This window comes from Geotrypetes seraphini, chromosome 2 (assembly GCF_902459505.1).
Source record: "Geotrypetes seraphini chromosome 2, aGeoSer1.1, whole genome shotgun sequence".
NCBI lineage: Eukaryota > Metazoa > Chordata > Amphibia > Gymnophiona > Dermophiidae > Geotrypetes > Geotrypetes seraphini.
In genome coordinates, this window is record NC_047085.1 from 181,364,241 (window position 1) to 181,383,811 (window position 19,571).

General features: G+C 44.9%; 1 protein-coding gene across 9 annotated transcripts in view; it reads left to right on the forward strand.

Annotated features, from left to right (window-relative positions):
* The window catches only part of CTDP1 (CTD phosphatase subunit 1), a 287,209-nt gene that overhangs the window by 1,147 nt on the left and 266,491 nt on the right, over positions 1-19,571 (forward strand). The gene's annotated exons all lie outside the window — the stretch shown is intronic.

Here is a 19,571-nt window from a genome sequence, read left to right on the forward strand (position 1 = left end):
CTGACCTCTTGTGGAGGGGCTATGCCCCCAACATCCCCCAAAGTAGAAAAAAACCCTCACCCCACCCAAAACTAGAGTGTCCCCCTTGCATTCCCTACCCCCAAAGAGAACTCCTCCCCTGCATGCCTCTTAAAAAGTTTGCCGGCGCAAGCAGCAACTTTCACCTTCTGCTTACGCCAGCCTTGGCTCCCCTCTGACATCACGTCCTAGTCCCGCAACTAGGAAGTGATGTCAGAATGGAGCCAAGGCCAGCTGAGCAGGGAGTGATAGATGGAGGAGGAGGAGAGGCACTGTTGGGGCGGGGAAGAGAAAGGGAGGATAGGCACTAGTGGGGAGGGGAATGGGAGGAGAGGGAAGAGAAAGGGAGGAGGAGGGGAGGCACTGGTAAGGTGGAAAAGGGGAGGAGGCGAGGTACCGTTGGGGCGGGGAAGGGGAGGAGAGGCACTGGTGGGGCGTGGAGGGGAAGGTGGAGGAGAGACACCGGTGAGGTGGAAAAGGGGAGGAGGAGAGGCACCAGTGGGGTGGGAAAGGGGAGGAGGAGAGGCACCGGTGGGGCGGGAAAGGGGAGGAAGAGGAGAGGCACCGGTGGAGTGGGGAGTGGAAAGGAGGAGGAAGAAGAGAAGTACCAGTGGGGCGGGGAAGGAGGAGAAGCACGGGAGGGGAAGGGGTGAAATGGGGAGGAAAATAGGGCAAGGCGGGGGAAGGAGGGGAGCACTGGGGAGAGGATGGGAAGGAGGGGGGTGGGGGGTGGAGAGGAGGAGAGGCATCGGTGTGGGGCAGGGGGGTTGGAGAAGAGGAGAGGCACCGGTGGGGTGGGGAGGGGAGAAGAAGAGGATCATTGCAGTTGTCATTGAAAGGACAGTTCATCATGGCCGTTTCTTTGCAGCCATGATAGATATCCCATGCTGAGCAGTGGCTACACCCATGCCTCTCTCAATAGCTGACTATGGACTTTTCCTCAAGGAACTTGTCCAAACCTTTTTGAAAACCAGCTACGTTAACTGCTCTTACCACATCCTCTGGAAACGCATTCTTGAGCAGTGGTCTCAAACCCATGGTACGGGGGCCACATGCGGCCCACCAAGTACTATTTTGAGGCCCTCTGTATGCATTGTTCTGGAACGTTGCCCGCCTCACTGCTGTAATCTCACACAAGCGCTTTCCTGTGTCTGTACGTGATTGTGAGATGGAGTGGAGAGGACAATCGCGTACAGACGTAGGAAAGCGCTTGTGTGAGGTTACAGCAGTGAGGCAGACAGGTAACTATTGGAGGCAGTGCAGCTTGTGTGTGTGTACGTAATCTTGTCATCTCTCCTGGCGGTGACTGCTTGATGTAAGTTGGCAGTTGTGTCTGGTGCTGGAGAAGGTGAGAGTTGAAGGCAGTTGTGGACGTGACCACTGGACACTTAAGGCAGAAGTTTTCCAGACACAAGTCGGATATTGATTCTCCCCTCTACAAAAAACCCTAGAGCAGTGGTCCACAACCCTGTCCTGGAGGGCCACCAGGCCAATCAGGTTTTCAGGCTAGCCCTAATGAATATGCATGGGTCAGATTTGCATGCCTGTCACTTCCATTATAGTTTATAAATCTTTCCTTAATTGCTTCCGATAATTTCAGCTATACACAGCTGAAAGCAGAGCAACTTCACTTTCTGCATGTTGCACTGCTTTCAGCTGTGTATAGCTGAAATTGTCAGAAGCAATTAAGGAAAGATTTATAAACTATAACGAGTTTTACCTCATACGAAGTTGTCATTTCTTTAATAAGACATTATCTATTTTTTCTGCGGCCCACTAAGTATCTACAGATCCAAAATGTGGCCCTTCAAAGGGTTTGAGTTTGAGACTGCTATTCTAGAGCTTAACTGTTCTCTAAGTGAAAAAAATATTTCCTCCTATTGGTTTTAAAAATGTTTCCCTGTAACTTCAAGTGTCCCCTAGTCTGCAATTTTTAATGGAGTAAAAAAATGATCTACTTGTTACCCGCTTTACACCACTCAGGATTTTGTAAATTTCAATCATTTCTCTCCTCAAAGAACCCTAACCTCTTCTGTCTTTCATTCCTTTATATCATCTTGGTCGCTCTTCTTTGAACCCTTTTCTAGTTCTGCTATATCTTTTTTTGAGATAAGGTGACCAGAATTGAATGCAATACTCAAGGTGAGGTCGCACCATGGAGAGATACGGAGGCATAATAACATTTTTAGTCTTGTTTACTATCCCTTTTCTAATAATTCCTAGCATCTTGGTTGCTTTTTTGGCCGCTGCAGAGGAAGATTTCAACGTATTGTTTACAGTGACACACAGATTTTTTTTCTTGGTACATTTGTTTCTTAAAGGTTTTAAGTACAAATACTTATTGAGATCCAGCACCATAAGTCTTTATTTGCAACTATCTAGGGATATTTTCTCCTATTTAACACACCATGGTGCAATTGTAAGTCCTAAATCCAGGTGCTGGCTATTGCTTTTAAACAATATTCATGAGTCTTTCTGTTTCTATAACCCAAACTAAAGAACTCCTACTATAAATACACAGTAATACAAACAGCAATATTATAATAGTTCACGACAGCTATGACGTCCACTGCATATATGGAGCTTTTTGAGAGACCAATGACTGTGTTAGCGCCATTGCAGGACTTGATGCACTGAAAATAAAGAGCATTATTCTTTTTCTCTACTTTTTTGAACTCTTGTATGTTAATGAGCTGTTTGGCAGCATATATACAGTGGACTTTTGATCATAGCTGTCGCAAACTACTATAATATTTATTTTTGTCTTTCTGTTTCTGACACCACCTAGGGTTGTGAATGTTACAACTGCAGGATCCCCAGCCAGCATGGGTAGTGGAAGATTAGACGCCAGGATTATAGCTGGATCACATTACTTCATTTTAAGTTTTTAGATTTTTTTTTTTCCCCTTTAAAAAAAAAAACAAAACACAGCCTTTCTTTACTCTCCCTGGCCTCTCCTGCTAGCGTCTCCCCCAAATTTTTCATTCTCTCAGTTACACATTATGCCTCTTTTACATGTCTTTTTAATCCTTTCTCATTCCCTCTTTCTCACATTTATCTACCACTTTTCTATTTAAAAATTGCTAATATGGCGTACAACAAAAAATTTATCATAACAACATTTAAAACAAACATGCATCAGCAAACTTAGATCTTATACAAAATAACAGTAAACCCAATAAATTGGAAAGTACATGCTAACAGTATGGCATAAAATTGAATATCTCTGTCTGATTCAGGAGCGCACAGTTAGACATTTCGGGAATGGGGATGGATGGAATGCATGGATAGGAAGAGGTTAGAGGTGGGAGTTGAGGATAGAGAGTAGGAGGTATGCATAGATGTGTAATTAAAGCCTGTGTGCATTTGAATAAATGCATTTGGATAGATTAGGGCAGGGATCTCAAAGTCCCTCCTTGAGGGCTGCAATCCAGTCGGGTTTTCAGGATTTCCCCAAAGAATATGCATTGAAAGCAGTGCATGCACATAGATCTTATGCATATTCATTGGGGAAATCCTGAAAACCCGACTGGATTGCAGCCCTCAAGGAAGGACTTTGAGACCCCTGGATTAGGGTGTATGACTAGTGAGTGTTTGCATGGGGTATATGGGTGGATAAATGCCTAAAGGTGTGTAGATGTGGTTTGGCTCTAGGGACTGTGGCATCCTGAGCCAGCTTTTGCATTGGTGCCACCACCCATGATCAATAGTTCCTTCTCTATCTCAAGTCTCTCTCCCCCCCTCCTGGCTGTTGGTGATAAAGGGTGCCATAATCTTGAATCCTAGTCCAGCATCTCTCACTCCCCATCCACAGAGGGAGGGAAGAAAAAGAGAGAGGGATGCTGGACTGGGATTTTGGCTTCTGTTATCATTTGTGCCCTAAGCCAGGGCCTCACCAGGTCCATAGGTTGAGCTGGGTCTGCTGTTCATATAACAGAATGGATCGGGGGGGGGGTGTATGTATAACAACATTGGCAAGTGATTGAGTGCTATGTATTACATTAGGTGGAGTATAGAAGTTTTTTCCCAACCTATTCCTCTTCATTCCCTTTCCTTCTGGCATACCCACCCATCATCCAAAGGGTGAGCTGCTCATCTTTTTTCCCCAACCGACTGTATCTCATGCCCTCCTTTCATTTTCTCTCATCCTTACATGTCCATTTGTGATTCACACTCCATGTTTAGTGAAAGATACAAAACAGAAATATTTTAAATTCAATTCCATGCTATCTTACTGTGCTTGTTATCTTTAGATTCATCCCCTGTCTCAGTCATTCTTGCAGCCTCATTCCCTTCTCTCTTATCCATGCTCATGCTCAGCCCTCCCAGGAACACCTTCAGTAGACTCTGCCACCCCTATTCCCCTAGGCTTTGTCCCTTCTGACGCAAGTGTTTTGAGCAGACTAGGGAAGATTTCAGTGGAGAATGTTTGCTTTCCTGTTTTGCTATCTCCACACATGTACAGTAGTAGTAGAAGAAAGTGCAGACTGGCCTTGTGTATTAGCTGCCTACAAGTACATGGTGCTAGTTGTTGTGTAGTGGCATTTTCCCCTCTCATGTGGATATGCACACAACCCCTTGTTTATTTATTTATTCATTTATTTAGCCCGTCCTCCCAAAGGAGCCCAGAACGGGTTACAAGATTACATTCATAACATAAGAATTGCCACTGCTGAGTCAGACCAGTGGTCCATCGTGCCCAGCAGTCCGTTCACATGGCGGCCCTCTGCTCAAAGACCAGCACCCTGAGACTAGCCCTACCTGCGTACATTCTGGTTCAGCGGGAACTTGTCTAACTTTGTCTTGAATCCCTGGAGGATGTTTTCCCCTATGACAGACTCCGGAAGAGCGTTCCAGTTTTCTACCACTCTCTGGGTGAAGAAGAATGTCCTTACGTTCGTACAGAATCTATCCCCTTTCACAGTTTTAAGTACATAGAAGTGTACATAGAGGTATAAATTTCAGCTTTTACAGTATAGTCATAACAAACAGATTTGGAGATATAGACAGTGGACATAGGGTATTATAAAATTTGCATTATTTTCCGAGAAGACAAAGTCTATGGTGGTTTAAATTACATCATTTCCTGTATGGACATAGCCTAACATAGGTAAAATAGCTTTGTAGGTTTGTGCGTCATTGAAGCGTGGTGGGTTTTTGGTCCAGTGGTCCGACATAAAGATCAGTCAGGGATGCAGATGTAAGCTAAGGAGCTGGGTTTGTAAAGAGGAAGGTTTTCACGACCTTCCTGAAGTTCCATAGACTTTTTAAAGATCTGACAGATGATGGTGTGCCATAATCTGGGTATAAAATGGGAATAAGAGCATTTTCGGGCTGTTTCAGATGTGAGTGAGCGACCGGGTGGACTGACTACCTGTTTTTCTGCTTGGGATCTCAGTGATCAGTTGGGGACATAAATTTGTAGTTTTGATGCTATGTAGCTTGGTGTCATTTTGTGGAATGTCTTGAAACATAGTAACATATATACATAGTAGATGACGGCAGATAAAGACCCGAATGGTCCATCCAGTCTGCCCAATCTGATTCAATTTAATTTTTTTTTTTTTTCTTCTTAGCTATTTCTGGGCGAGAATCCAAAGCTTTTCCCGGTACTGTGCTTGGGTTCCAACTGCCGAAATCTCTGTTAAGACTTACTCCAGCCCATCTACACCCTCCCAGCCATTGAAGCCCTCCCCTGCCCATCCTCCTCCAAACGGCCATGCACAGACACAGACCGTACAAGTCTGCCCAGTAACTGGCCTAGTTCAATCTTTAATATTATTTTCTGATTCTAAATCTTCTGTGTTCATCCCACGCTTCTTTGAACTCAGTCACAGTTTTACTCTCCACCACCTCTCTCGGGAGCGCATTCCAGGCATCCACCACCCTCTCCGTAAAGTAGAATTTCCTAACATTGCCCCTGAATCTACCACCCCTCAACCTCAAATTATGTCCTCTGGTTTTACCATTTTCCTTTCTCTGGAAAAGATTTTGTTCTACGTTAATACCCTTTAAGTATTTGAACGTCTGAATCATATCTCCCCTGTCTCTCCTTTCCTCTAGGGTATACATATTCAGGGCTTCCAGTCTCTCCTCATACGTCTTCTGGCGCAAGCCTCCTATCATTTTCGTCGCCCTCCTCTGGACCGCCTCAAGTCTTCTTACGTCTTTCGCCAGATACGGTCTCCAAAACTGAACACAATACTCCAAGTGGGGCCTCACCAATGACCTGTACAGGGGCATCAACACCTTCTTCCTTCTACTGACTACGCCTCTCTTTATACAGCCCAGAATCCTTCTGGCAGCAGCCACTGCCTTGTCACACTGTTTTTTCGCCTTTAGATCTTCGGACACTATCACCCCAAGGTCCCTCTCCCCGTCCGTGCATATCAGCTTCTCTCCTCCCAGCATATACGGTTCCTTCCTATTATTAATCCCCAAATGCATTACTCTGCATTTCTTTGCATTGAATTTTAGTTGCCAGGCATTAGACCATTCCTCTAACTTTTGCAGATCCTTTTTCATATTTTCCACTCCCTCTACGGTGTCTACTCTGTTACAAATCTTGGTATCATCTGCAAAAAGGCACACTTTTCCTTCTAACCCTTCAGCAATGTCACTTACATACATATTGAACAGGATTGGCCCCAGCACCGAACCCAGAGGGACTCCACTAGTCACCTTTCCTTCCTTCGAGCGACTTCCATTAACCACCACCCTCTGGCGTCTGTCCGACAGCCAGTTTCTGACCCAGTTCACCACTTTGGGTCCTAACTTCAGCCCTTCAAGTTTGTTCAACAGCCTCCTATGAGGAACTGTATCAAAGGCTTTGCTGAAATCCAAGTAAATTACATCTAGCATATGTCCTCGATCCAGCTCTCTGGTCACCCAATCAAAAAATTCAATCAGGTTCGTTTGGCACGATTTACCTTTTGTAAAGCCATGTTGCCTCGGATCCTGTAATCCTAGAACCAGGGCTTTAAAGACGCATCGTTTTTGGATAGGCAGCCAGTGCATGGATCTTAGTGCAGGGGTGACGTGGTCGTGCAAGCCCAGGTTTTTCAGGAGTCAGATTGCAGCATTTTGCACACCTTGGAGACGGGAGACAAGTTTTGCAGGTAAGCTTACTAGTAGCGTGTTGCAATTTTCTAAGCGGGATAACAAATGCATATAGTAGCTGGGTAAAATCATTCTCTGAGAAGTAACCACGGATGCACTTTAGCTGGTGTAGGTAATAGAAACATGAAGACACTAATTTTGAAACATGATCTGAGAGCGACAGGTTAGAGTCGAGAATCACTCCCAGGCTGCGGACGTTGTCTTTGGCTGTAAGGGTGTCATTTCCCCAGGAGAGGGATGGGCGGGAGTATGTGCAGGAATCCTTGTGTATCCTGAGAAGTTTGGTTTTTGATGCGTTGAGCTGTAGTTTGTGTGCAGTCATCCAGTTCTTTATTTCAGTTAGGCAGCAATGAAGTTTTTTTATTTGTGCGTCTTGAAGTTGACCTAGGGGGAGGTAGAGCTATATGTCATCTGCATAAGAGTGGATCTTGATTTGATATTTTTCTGCGATGTTGAGTACTGGTTTGACATACAGGTTGAAGAGGAGCGAGGATAACTATGCACCCTTGGGTACTCCGTAGCAGAGAGGTCTTAATAGTACTTTCTGAAATCTTTCTTTTAAGAAGGAGGAGATTGTGAGGATTTTTGGACCGCACATGGTGATGCAATGTATAGTTTAGGGATTGCTGATTAAAACTTTCCTGAAGAGAAGTACAGTGGTACCTTGGATTATGAGCATAATCCGTTCCAGGAGCATGCTTGTAATCAAAAATGCTCGTTTATCAAAGCGAGTTTCCCCATAGGAAATAATGGAAACTCGCTTTGATGTGCAATGCAATTAGCAACCTATCTTCCTTCTAGTTTTTCTTGGTCTCTGATTTACATTTCTTTGTACTTGGTGATCTGTTTCTTCGTATGTTGGATGGAGCAGTCCAGTGGTTTTCAGTAATGACATTTGAGAACTGCCTATAGTTTCAGGTTTTCAGGCCACCTTTAATAGATATGCATGAGATGTATGCATTCAGCTTCATGCATATCCTTTAGAGATATGCTGAAAACTCAATTCCACTGGTATTTACTTCTGGTCAACCAGGGCCACAAAAGGATTATCACTTGCAGTGACACTTCTGTCCTCCTTTGCCACTTTGTCCTGTCATCTTACATCAGGCTATTCATCATTTGGAATTACTATAGAATGTCCCTGATGATCACAACCTCTTCATTGGCTGCAATCCTTTTAGGTCACGATTCCATTATTTTCGGATACAGTGTATGTTTTAATGTTTTTAGTGCTTATTGTGTCTTTATGAATACAGACTTTTGACATGGCACATCATACCTGACAACAAATTGTCTAACTGTTTTGGTTGATGTATGCCTCATGAATTAACATTTCAGATTTACGTCTGCGTTTTTGCATCTCTCACTTAAAATTTTTTTGAAGTGCTGTATGAAATATGACAATTAGTCAAAGGACATAATTGAAACCTACTTTGAAAAGAATACAAAAAAAGCACATTTGAAATGAAAAAATAATATATTGAAAAAATACTTAAGTGTTTTGATTTTAAAAATTGAAGGTTTTTTAGGATCAATAAAAGATATCTTAATCTATTTATAACCAGTAGACATGAATATGGTCTATTGTTTCGATTTCTGAGATCCTTTTTCCTTCAACAATGATAACTCAGGTTCGAATATCTTCCACATCCTCCTTACAGCCCGGATCTGGTGCCTAGAGATTATCACATCTTTGGTCCACTGAAGGAGATGTTGCGAGGACACAGATTCACCTCCTATGGTGAAGTTAAGGAAGCTCACCAGGCTTCAGGAGCAACCAAAAATCTTCTTTTTTGTAGGAATGCAGAAGCTAGTTGAATGATAACAAATGTGTTGTCTTGCATAGAGACTATGTGGAAAAGTGATATGTTCAATTGCCTACAGTTACTTTTGTTAAAGCTGTTAAATGTATTTTGCCTTTTCTTTTTGATTTACACACACACACACGTGGTGTGATCTAAAATATGGTGAATGCTATTGCCAAGCATCATACAGCAGAAAGGCAGGAATCTGGTTGAGAGAAGGTATGTTTTTTTAAAGTATGCCGTAAATTATGGATCACGAACAACATGAAATTTTGTTTCAGACTGCAAAAAAAAGTGCTAAAGAAACACAGAAAATGTTAAAATTAGTTTATGGTGATCCTGCAGTGACCATGAAGAAGGTTTCCAAGTGGTTCGAGTGATTTTGTAATGGTTGAGGACGAGGAGAGATTGGGATGTCCTTTAACATCATGTTAAAAGAGTAAGCGAAATGATTTGATCAAACAGGCCAGTGTGTCACAAATTTTTAAAGCTGTGGCACACTAAACTTGGGCCGCGGCTGGAGGGTATCTAGACATGTGCAGACGTCAACGTGATGACATCACGCACATGTGTGATCTCGTCATGTTGACATCTGCAGCCCTGAGCTGGAGGAAAGGTGCGGCCCTGGGAGGAAAAGTGCGGAGAGGCGCCGGCTGACTGCCTACAGGACGTACCTCTTGCCACAAGAGGCATGTCCTATAGGAAGTGAGCCAGCGCTGGCGCCTCTCCTCACCAGCATCTTGTGGCATACCCTGAATCTTGCTGCAGCACACAGTTTGCAGTACACTGAAAAAGGCAATTGACTATTAGGGAAATTTCTGAGGATCTGAAAATTTCTTATGGTTCCGTTCAAAACATTTTAACAACAGATCTGAACATAAGACAAGTGAATGTGACCTGAGCAATGGGCAAACAGTTTCATCCTCTATCTACAGCAATTTCTGTGAAATAAAAACATTTTGGCGTGCCCTCATCCACCTTATTCACTGGATCAGGCACTGTGTGACTCCTGGCTCTTCCTCAAAGTCAAAATGCCCATGAAAGGTAAACGTTTTGCATTGATTCAAGACATTGAGGTAGCCAAGACAGCACAACTAAAGACATGAAAGAGGACGAATTTACTTCAATTTTTTGAGAAGGTGAACAAACAAATTGATAGCGGAGAACCAGTGGATATAATTTACTTGGACTTCCAGAAAGCGTTTGACAAGGTCCCGCACGCAAGGCTTATGAGGAAACTACTAAGTCATGGAATACAAGGAGACGTACTCAGATGGATCGGCAAATGGCTAGAGAACAGAATGCAGAGGGTAAGCGTAAATGGGAAATTCTCGGACTGGGCGAAGGTGACTAGCGGCGTGCCCCAGGGCTCGGTTCTTGGGCCCATTTTGTTCAATATTTTTATAAATGACCTGGAAGAGGAAACAACAAGCAGTATAATCAAGTTTGCAGATGACACAAAACTATGTCGGGCAGTTGGCTATCAAAGGGACTGCGAGGATCTTCAGAAGGATCTGAACCAGCTGGAGAAGTGGGCGGAAAAGTGGCAGATGAATTTTAACATAGACAAATGCAAGGTGATGCATCTGGGTAGGAAAAACAAGGAACATGAATATAGAATGTTAGGTGTAACATTAGGTAAATGTGAACAAGAAAGAGACTTAAGGGTACTGATAGACAAGACACTGAAGCCGTCGGCGGCAAAGAAAGCAAACAGGATGTTGGGCATGATAAAGAAGGGCATCACGAGTAGATCGGCAGACGTCATAATGCCGCTTTATAGAGCAATGGTCAGACCACACTTGGAGTATTGTGTCCAACACTGGTCTCCATACCTTAAGAAAGATATAACCCTGCTGGAGAAGGTGCAGAGATGAGCCACGAAGCTAATCAAAGGTATGGAGAATTTGAGCTACAAAGAACGCCTCGAAAAACTGGGACTGTTCACCCTTGAAAAGAGGAGATATGATAGAGACTTTTAAAATATTAAAAGGATTTGACAAAATAGACCAAGAAACAGCATTATTCACTTTTTCAGATGTGACGAGGACAAGAGGTCATAGACTGAAACTGAGGGGTAGCAGGTCCAGGACAAATGTCGGGAAGTTCTGTTTCGCACAGAGAGTGGTGGACGCTTGGAATGCTCTCCCGGAGGAGGTTGTGATGGAGACTACCGTTCTGGGATTCAAACGCAAGTTGGATGCACACCTTCTTTCAAATCACATCGAGGGATACGGGAAATCAGGGTCTCCAACAGGGAGCACCTAGCTTGGCCTCCGCGTGTGCGGGTCACCGGACTAGATGGACCTAGGGTCTGATCCGGTGAAGGCGTTTCTTATGTTCTTATGACTTCCAGAACTTCTTCAGAAAATGGCAAGAACTCTGGGATAAGTGTGTTCGAAGTGATGGGGAGTATTTTGAGGGGGATTAATGGCAATGTGTCTTTTATAAAAAAATTTTTATTTAAATATTCACTGTATTTTTTGATCACATCTCGTGTGTGTATATGGATTTGGCCTGGCTGCCTTACTACTACTATCTATCACTTTTATATAGTGCTGAAAGGTGTACGCAGCGCTGTACATTTTGACATTTATAGACGGTCTCTGCTCAGAAGAGCTTACAATCTAACTTGGACAGACAGACATGACATAGAGGGTAGGAGATGCAGAACCCAAGGTGAGAGGAGTTAGGAGTCAAAAGCACTCTTAAAAGGTGGCTTTGAATACTGTCAGAGACGGAGTCTGCCGTAGGGTTTCGGGCAGCTTGTTCCAAGCATATGTTGCATCAAGACAGAAGGGATGGAGTTGCAGTTGAAGAGAAGAGCACAGATAGGAGGGACTTACCAGCTGAGCAGAGCTCATGGGGAGGGATTATAGAGGGAAATAAGTGAAGAAAGATAGTGAGGGGCAGCTGAGTGAGTGCATTTGTAGGTCAGTAAGTGGAGTATGAATTGTATTCTGAAATGGATGGGAAGCCAACGAAGTGACTTTAGGAGAGGAGTAACATGAGTAAAGCGGCTCTCCCGGAATATGAGTCATACACACACATTTTATAATAGTTTCTACTATTTTGCGCAGAACTGAAGTCAGGCTTACTTGTCTGCAATTTCACAGATCACCCCTGGAGCCTTAAAAAAAAAAAATCCTGGAAGTGCTTATAGTCTACATCTATTCAATTTATTTAATTATTCTTAAATGCAGCATGACAATGATCTAAACAGGGCTGTGGAGTTGGTATACCAAGCCTTTAGCTTTGACTCTGCTTCTGTTTTTCTACCTTTCGACTCTGGCTCCTACTTATTAGATCCAGTGCAAAATATTTAAAGCCTAAAGTACTGATACTGTAAATATAACTTATATTTACCAGTACTTTAGATCCAGAATGAAAAATATATACAAATATAAAATGATAAATTTACTATGTAAGATTTTTTTATTTTGAAGCTGGAATAGGAGTTGATACATTTTTACTGACTCTTGACACCACCAAAAATTTGCTTCTGACTTTGACTCCATGACTCCACAGCCCTGGATCTAAAACATAACATAGTAACATAGTAGATGACGGCAGATAAAGACCCGAATGGTCCATCCAGTCTGCCCAACCTGATTCAATTTAAATTTTTTATTTTTTTCTTCTTAGCTATTTCTGGGCAAGAATCCAAAGCTTTACCCGGTACTGTGCTTGGGTTCCAACTGCCGAAATCTCTGTTAAGACTTACTCCAGCCCATCTACACCCTCCCAGCCATTGAAGCCCTCCCCTGCCCAACCTCCACCAAACGGCCATACACAGACACAGACCATGCAAGTCTGCCCAGTAACTGGCCTAGTTCAATATTTAATATTATTTTCTGATTCTAAATCTTCTGTGTTCATCCCACGCTTCTTTGAACTCAGTCACAGTTTTACTCTCCACCACCTCTCTCGGGAGCGCATTCCAGGCATCCACTATCCTCTCCGTAAAATAGAATTTCCTAACATTGCCCCTGAATCTACCACCCCTCAACCTCAAATTATGTCCTCTGGTTTTACCATTTTCCTTTCTCTGGAAAAGATTTTGTTCTACGTTAATACCCTTCAAGTATTTGAACGTCTGAATCATGTCTCTCCTTTCCTCTAGGGTATACATATTCAGGGCTTCCAGTCTCTCCTCATACGTCTTCTGGCGCAAGCCTCCTATCATTTTCGTCGCCCTCCTCTGGACCGCCTCAAGTCTTCTTATGTCTTTTGCCAGATACGGTCTCCAAAACTGAACAAAATACTCCAAGTGGGGTGTCACCAATGACCTGTACAGGGGCGTCAACACCTTCTTCTTTCTACTGACTACGCCTCTCTTTATACAGCCCAGCATCCTTCTGGCAGCAGCCACTGCCTTGTCACACTGTTTTTTCGCTTTTAGATCTTCGGACACTATAACCCCAAGGTCCTTCTCCCCGTCCGTGCATATCGGCTTCTCTCCTCCCATCATATACGGTTCCTTCCTATTATTAATCCCGAAATGCATTACTCTGCATTTCTTTGCATTGAATTTTAGTTGCCAGGCATTTGACCATTCCTCTAACTTTTGCAGATCCTTTTTCATATTGTCCACTCCCTCTTCAGTGTCTACTCTGTTACAAATCTTGGTATCATCTGCAAAAAGGCACACTTTTCCTTCTAACCCTTCAGCAATAAAAGGAATCTTATCCTTTAAAGGCATTCTTCAGGACAACTATAGTACTCTCATGGAACTAAATTGCTGAATTAAAAACTAAACTCGCTGAGGCTAAATCCCTAGCAGATATATTGGAAGCCAAATGCAATGCAAACTCAGAAATAACCATCCTTCAGTGAAAGTTAAATAATTTTTTCATATACAAAAGGATGCTGATGCTAAGAGAGAAGAAATTCTTACTGGATAATTTTTTTAAAATCTGAGATGCCATTCTGTAATCCCTCCTTTGGAAGATCCTGGCCTGGGGTGCTGGTTGTGTTCTGTGCTTTAATTTCAGAAAAAAAAAAAAAAAGATTAGCTGCCATATGGTCTTCCTGTGATGTGGCTAAATCTGGTTATATGCAGGGTAGTAAGTACCGCTCTATGGTATTTTGCTCACTTGACTATCATTGCGGCTGCAGTGGTTGATAGGGCATCTAGGCAGAGGCATACTTGATTGTACCAGGGAGTACAGTACCACAGTTTATATTGGTGATGCCACTGGTAGAATTCAGTTTCTCTACCTCAGCCTGCTGGTAGGAAGGTGTAACTGTCTTACTGGATAATTTTTTTCTTTAGTCATAATTTCTCCTGTATTAGGTAACTGTAGCAAGCATCACATAGACTTACTGAGATATATCTTGAAAATATTTAGAGTTGTGTTTAGTTATAATTTTGTTTAAGACTCATCTCTTATGCTGTGTTTCCTGGAAAATAAGATGCACTTGGTCTTATTTTTGGGGTAACAAAGAATGTAAAGGTTTGTTTTGCACAGATGCATTTGCTGCACCGATTAAAACCAATGTTAACGACATATGATTTCCGTACTGTAGTCCAGGCTATGGTTTTGTTGAGACTTGATTACTGCAATGCCCTTTACCTTGGAATAACAAAAGCAAGATGTAGAGCATTGCAGGTCATACAAAATGCAACAGCAAGATTGATAATGGGTTTGTCTAAATATGATCACATTTCACCACATCTCCAAAAATTGCATTGGCTACCAGTCGCCTTCAGAGTACAGTATAAAGCAGTAATGATTTGTCATCAATTCTTGTATGGAAACATTCCAGAATTATTTAAAAATAACATACTTAGCTATACACCAAATGGATCATTACGTTCTGAGAATTTGGCTTTACTGAAGACTGTGAACCCAAGGCTTGTTGAGACTGATAAAATGACTTTTTGCTGCACAGGAGTCAAGCTATGGAATTCTCTGGTGGGTCAGATACAGAATTGTTGTGAAAGGGGTATATTTTTAGAAAATTACTTAAGATGCAACTATTTGTAGATTACTTTTTCTAGAAATAATTTTCTTTTCTGGTAGAGCTGATGAATATTTTATGATCGTTATTGTGCAAAGTTATGGTATTTTTTTGTAGTCATGATTTTTAATGTTTGCTTGGAGATTTATTTTATCATGTTTCTATTTTAAAACTATGTATGTAAATTATGTAAACCATTTAGTTGTAAACTGTATAGAAATTTTTAAAATAAATAAAATAATAGGCAGTGGCGTACCAAGGGGGGGGCGGGGGGGGTGGTCCGCCCCGGGTGCCAAGCCCTGAGGGGGTGCTCCCTGTCCGGTCCAGTTCCCCCCCCCCCTGCGCCGGGTGTCGCGTCTGGAAACAGCCTGCAGCAAGATCGCGATGCCAGAGATCTTTGCCTGCTTCGACTGTTTCCTCCGCCACGGTCCTGCCCCCTCCTCTGACATCAGAGGAGGGGCGGGACCGCGGCGGAGGAAACAGCCGAAGCAAGCAAAGATCGCTGGCATCGCGCGATCTTGTTGCAGGCTGTTTCCCCAGGGCAGTAGCGTACCAAGGGGGGCGGGGGGGGAGGTCCGTCCCGGGTGCCGCCTTAGGGGGGGGTGCACAGCTGGCCCGATCCCTATCGCGCTCCGACCCTCCCAGCGAAAGCAGCATCGGCGCCATTACCGATAAAGGTAATGGCGCCAGGCCTTGGAGCACCAAGGCAGACCGCTTCTCCCCCCTCCCAGCCGAAACCCCGCTGACCATCCTATCTCTCCCCCCCCAAGTGAACCTTTCCAACCCTCCCAGCGAAAGCAGCAAACCTCCCTCCAGTAGCGTCGGCTTTATCCTCCCTCTGCCGCATCCCTGATGACGTCATCAGTAACGCGGCAGAGGGAGGAGAAAGCCGCGAAGGAGGTTTGCTGCTCTCGCTGGGAAGGTCGGAAAGGTTCACGGGGGGGAGATAGGGTCAGCGGGGGTTCGGCTGGGAGGGGGGCTCAACCCGACCATGTGCCCAAGGCCTCGCCCCCAGGAGGGACCTAAGGCTCCCGGGCCTATTCTGATTGGCCCAGGCGCCTTAGGCCCCACCAGTAGGCGGAGCTTTGGGACGGATGGGCCAATCCGGCCTCATTCCGTCGTTGGCTGCCTGCCGGACAGGCGGGTTTGGCTCCCGTCTGTCCGGCCAACTACACAAAGGTACGGGGAAGGGGGGTGGGGGTGTCGTGGGGGTCGGCCAGGGGGGTCGCAGGTCGGCTGGGGGGGGGGCGGTCGGAGGTTCTTGGGGGGGGCGGTCGTTGGGGGGGAGGGGGTTTGCGTTGAGGGCAGGAGGGCCTGGGATCCCTCCTGCCCGTAATGTAGTGCGGGGTGGGGGTAGGGGGTCGCCGTGGCCAGGAGGGTCTGGGCTCCCTCCTGGCACGAACAACTAGCGGGGGGGGGGTCGCCAGGGCCAGGAGGACTTGGGTTCCCTCCTGGCCCGATATTGTCGGGGAGTTGGGGAGTCGGCGGGGCAAGAGGGCTTGGGCTCCCTTTTGCTCCGATCGTGTCGGGGAGTCGGAGGGGCAAGAGGGCTTGAGCTCCCTCTTGCCCCGATCGTGTCGGGGGTGCCGCGGTTGGCTGGGGCAAGAGGGCTTGAGCTCCCTCTTGCCCCGATCGTGTCGGGGGTGCCGCGGTTGGCTGGGGCAAGAGGGCTTGAGCTCCCTCTTGCCCCGATCGTGTCGGGGGTGCCGCGGTTGGCTGGGGTAAAAGGGCTTGAGCTCCCTCTTGCCCCGATCGTGTTGGGGAGTCGGGACCGCCAAGAGGAAGCAGCAGGACACTGGTAGGAGCTTCTACATGATGGGGGGGTCGGGAGGCTGTGGGGGTGCGAGTGGTCTTTCAGGGTGGGGGTGCGGGTGGGAGTGCGTGCGAGCGGTCCTTCGGGGTGGGGGTGCGAGCGGTCCTGCGGGGGGGGGGTGAATCGGACGTCGGGGGGGGCATCAGGCTTTCAGGGTGGGGACAGGACTTCAAGGGGGAGAGGAGAGTCGGGGCGGGCGAAAGGAGAGTTGGGGTGGCCAGAGGAGAGTCAGGGCGGGCGAAAGGAGAGTCGGGCAGCATGCGCAGTATACGGGTGTGCGCGGTATATAAAAATTTCTGTACATAAATTTGTGTTTTTCGCGTGCTATACCCGTGTGCGCGTTTTACACGGGTGCGCGTTATCTACATGAAAATACGGTAGTTCCTCTCTTACATGCTGATGTAAAATGTTCCAAAGTTGCGGAGCCATCACTAAAGTAAAGTATACTTTAAGAATCATCAATTTATCTGACTCATTGGAAAACTTCATCAACAGGGTAGCTCTAGTTTGAATCGTATCTTGGGACTTCTCCAAGAAGCCAGTGAGATCAAATTGTGTGGGAGCAAATTGATCTATACCCAATTCAGATGGAATTTTCTTTTTTTGCGGAATATAATATAAGTTTAATTTTTCTTGGCCCTTAATTCGGGCGTTTGTTGGGTCTGTGTGCTGATGTGGACAAAGTTTTGAATAGTGAGTTTGTGGAATGCATTTTGTGAAAAATCATTTTTGGGTGGAATTTATAATCAGTTTTTCTGGTACTATAACGTTTAGTAGTTTTAATTTTTTTCTTAAGTTTTTCATATAAAATGGATAACTGCAACAAATGTAGGGGTCCTTTTACTAAGGCACGCTAGCTGTTTTAGCATGCACTAAATATTAGTGTGTGCTATACGCTAACATGTCCATAGAATATAATGGATGCATTAGCATTTAGCATGCACTAAAACGGCTAGCGAGCCTTAGTGAAAGGACCCCATATTAAATAGATTTTCTCTAATGTAGAATATAATAGAGAATTTCATGATATAGAAAATATAAGCATTATATCAAAGCAAAAGTGCTAGTATCACATATTACTCCCAACCCCCCCCCCCCCCCCCAAAATCCAAAACCCTCGTGGTTTGTGATTTGTTAAAGGGAATGAATGGTACGTTTATCTTTTTTGGGGGGAGGTTCACTTTCATAAATCCACTTATTCACTTGACAAATAGAATACATTGGATCTAGGAAGAAGCAACAGTCAAGAAATAGCTATGGTGGGACTAGGTGAAAACCTGCCTGCACTTCCATTTAATGACTTGACTCTTCACACAAGCCCAGAGTGGGTTATGTATACCTTGTAGAGCAGGGGTGTCAAACTCAGGCCTGTGGGTCAAATTTGGCCTGCCATTCCTTTCCTCCATCCCAGTTTTCTGGTCTCAGCTTCAAAGCAGCCTGCAGAGGATCGTCGGATGGCTGAAGCGAACCTTGCAGGCTGCCGTCAACCTCCACAGCATGTTCCCTCTGCCGTGATCCTGTACATCAGAGAGGGGCAGGACCGCGGCAGAAGGAACGTACAAGGCAGCGGGCAAAGTTCGCTACAGCTGACTGGTGATCTTCTACAGGCTGCTTTGATGTTGAGACCGGGAAGCTGGGATGAAGGGAGGGAAGGAACAGCGGGCCAAATCTCGAAGGTGAGACTGGGAAGAAGAAGGAGGAAAACATGCCAGCCTTCAGTGCGGGGGGCGGGCTCTGGTGTAGAAGTACACGGAGGGAGGGAAGGAGGGGTCCAAAGAAACGTGCATATGCCGGACTGAGGATGGGGGAGGGGAAGAAATAATGGGTCTAAAAACAGAGGAGAGGGAGAAAGATGGTAGACAATGGGATAGAGGGAGGGTAGGAACAGAAAGGGAGAGAAGTTGGACACAAGGGATGTGTGGAGGGGGGATAGAGATACTTGATAGGAGGGTAGTTGGGAAGAGAAAGGGAGAGATGATGGACCCTGGGGTGGTGGGAAGGAGGGAGAGATGCTGGATGAAAGGGTAGTTGAGAAAAGGAGAGATGGTTGATCTAGGGATGGTGGGGTCCATCACTGCAGCTATGGGGATGGAGACAAAAAAAAGAAAGATGCCAGACCTCTGGGGAAGGGGAAGACAGAGATGGAAGATGGATGGTTATTAGCGTGTGCTATACGCTATACAGAGAAAGAAGATATAGACAAATGGGCAGGAGACCCTGGCAAGGGAATTATCGGAAGAGAACCAGAGCCTGGGACCAACATGATTTGAATAATGACCAGACAACAAAAGGTAGAAAAAATAATTTTATTTTCTGTCAGATTTAAAATGTGTATCCTGCCAGAGCTGGTGTTAGACAGAGCCAGTGTGGAATTGGAGAAGTTGTATATGTCTATATGTCTACTAAGACTAAGCGGTCCTTTTATTAAGGTGCGCATTTAGTGCATGCTAAATCGGTTAGCGTACCTTAATAAAAGGGCTCCTAAGTATCTTAATAAAAAATTTGGCCCACAACTTAGCCTATGTTTTAGATTTTGGCCCCTTATGTGATTGAGTTTGACACCCCTGTTGTAGAGAGACTAGACACTGACAACTATAAGTTCTAACTTGTGTATCTGTTCAGTTTAACTGGCTTTAGGTTAATTTGTTAGGCTGAATTGTTATCTTCTATCTATTGTCTTTAACTGTGTGGTGGAACATATTAGGGGGTCATTTTACTAAGGTGTGCTAATGATTAGCGCACGCTAAATGCTAATAGTGCCCCTTAAAAAAAGGGCCCCTAAACTTTTGAATAGTTGATACTCCTATTCCATGTCCTGATTTGATCTGTCTATGGGATTGGTAAAAGGGGGG